Source organism: Centroberyx gerrardi, chromosome 19 (genome assembly GCF_048128805.1).
Source record: "Centroberyx gerrardi isolate f3 chromosome 19, fCenGer3.hap1.cur.20231027, whole genome shotgun sequence".
Taxonomy (NCBI): Eukaryota; Metazoa; Chordata; class Actinopteri; order Beryciformes; family Berycidae; genus Centroberyx; species Centroberyx gerrardi.
The window spans coordinates 28,105,534-28,108,033 of record NC_136015.1 but is presented as its reverse complement, the minus strand read 5'-3'; positions in this window follow the sequence as shown (position 1 = coordinate 28,108,033).

Genomic DNA, 2,500 nt, shown 5'->3' with positions numbered 1-2,500 from the left:
TCTACATGTTTGTTAGTGTTGTTCTACATGTTTGTTAATGTTCTACATGTTTGTTAGTGTTGTTCTACACATTTGTTAGTGTTGTTCTACATGTTTGTTAGTGTTGTTCTACATGTTTGTTAGTGTTGTTCTACATGTTTGTTAATGTTCTACATGTTTGTTAGTGTTGTTCTACACATTTGTTAGTGTTGTTCTACATGTTTGTTAGTGTTGTTCTACATGTTTGTTAGTGTTGTTCTACATGTTAGTGTTGTTCTACATGTTTGTTAGTGTTGTTCTACATGTTTGTTAGTGTTGTTCTACATGTTAGTGTTGTTCTACATGTTTGTTAGTGTTGTTCTACATGTTAGTGTTGTTCTACATGTTTGTTAGTGTTGTTCTACATGTTTGTTAGTGTTGTTCTACATGTTAGTGTTGTTCTACATGTTTGTTAGTGTTGTTCTACATGTTTGTAATGTTCTACATGTTTGTTAGTGTTGTTCTACATGTTAGTGTTGTTCTACATGTTTGTTAGTGTTGTTCTACATGTTTGTTAGTGTTGTTCTACATGTTTGTTAGTGTTGTTCTACATGTTAGTGTTGTTCTACATGTTTGTTAGTGTTGTTCTACATGTTAGTGTTGTTCTACATGTTAGTGTTGTTCTACATGTTTGTTAGTGTTGTTCTACATGTTAGTGTTGTTCTACATGTTTGTTAGTGTTGTTCTACATGTTAGTGTTGTTCTACATGTTTGTTAGTGTTGTTCTACATGTTTGTTAGTGTTGTTCTACATGTTAGTGTTGTTCTACATGTTAGTGTTGTTCTACATGTTTGTTAGTGTTGTTCTACATGTTAGTGTTGTTCTACATGTTAGTGTTGTTCTACATGTTTGTTAGTGTTGTTCTACATGTTAGTGTTGTTCTACATGTTTGTTAGTGTTGTTCTACATGTTAGTGTTGTTCTACATGTTTGTGTTGTTCTACATGTTAGTGTTGTTCTATATGTTTGTTAGTGTTGTTCTACATGTTAGTGTTGTTCTATATGTTTGTTAGTGTTGTTCTACATGTTTGTTAGTGTTGTTCTACATGTTAGTGTTGTTCTACACGTTTGTTAGTGTTGTTCTACATGTTAGTGTTGTTCTACACGTTTGTTAGTGTTGTTCTACATGTTAGTGTTGTTCTACATGTTTGTTAAGTGTTGTTCTACATGTTAGTGTTGTTCTACATGTTTGTTAGTGTTGTTCTACATGTTAGTGTTGTTCTACATGTTAGTGTTGTTCTACATGTTTGTTAGTGTTGTTCTACATGTTTGTTAGTGTTGTTCTACATGTTAGTGTTGTTCTACACGTTTGTTAGTGTTGTTCTACATGTTAGTGTTGTTCTATATGTTTGTTAGTGTTGTTCTACATGTTAGTGTTGTTCTATATGTTTGTTAGTGTTGTTCTACATGTTTGTTAGTGTTGTTCTACATGTTTGTTAGTGTTGTTCTACATGTTAGTGTTGTTCTACACGTTTGTTAGTGTTGTTCTACATGTTTGTTAATGTTGTTCTACATGTTTGTTAGTGTTGTTCTACACGTTTGTTAGTGTTGTTCTACACGTTTGTTAGTGTTGTTCTACACGTTTGTTAGTGTTGTTCTACATGTTTGTTAACGCCAGTGTTTTGTCTAAACTGAAACCAAAACTCTTCATGTATTGCACTTATTCTGACATTAACTAAAGTGAGTAACTCACAACAAGCGTTACCCAACATGAATATTGTGTTATTCATAGTGACTTAGTCACTTCAGTTAATGTCAGAATATAAGTAATACATGAATTGTTTACTCTTTACAATACACTACAAACCAAACCCCTTAATTTTATCCCTGAAATGTCCTTAGTTTCTCATCACATAAACATTAATTATCCATTAAAAATAATAGCTTTAATAAAGTAAGGTTAGTATCATGGGTTTATAAGGGATTCATAGGTTGGTTCACAGAGACACTAATTAATGGATTTTTCATGTCTTTTGTGCAGGTTTACAGGTTATTAATGAGTTATTAATGAGTTATTAATGGAAAGTTCCTGTCTCCCTGAATTTTACATTAAATTAGAAAGTAAGGAGTCAAGATTAAGGGGAGGTTTAAGGAGGTTTTGATGGGATCTTCTTCATTAATAACACCCTTAATTAATTTTAAGGGAATTTTGCATGAATTAAGGGGTGAATTAATGTAAATTAAAGAAAATGTAAAATTAAATGTAAGGTTATTACTGGTTTGTAGAGACAAGTTTACCAAATCACATGAATAACATACTGTTCATAATGCTTATTGTGACTTAACCACTGTAGTTACTGTCAGGATGTTTCAGTAAAACATGAAGAAAAAATAAATAAATAAATGTTAATCCATAATAGCTGCCTACTACAGCTTTAAATAGTTAAACAGTTATCTAGTTAAATAGTTAAATAGTGAACTAGCCTGAGAATCAACATTTCACACTGAGGACTTCAGCAGCAACATGGATTTATCATAAAGCA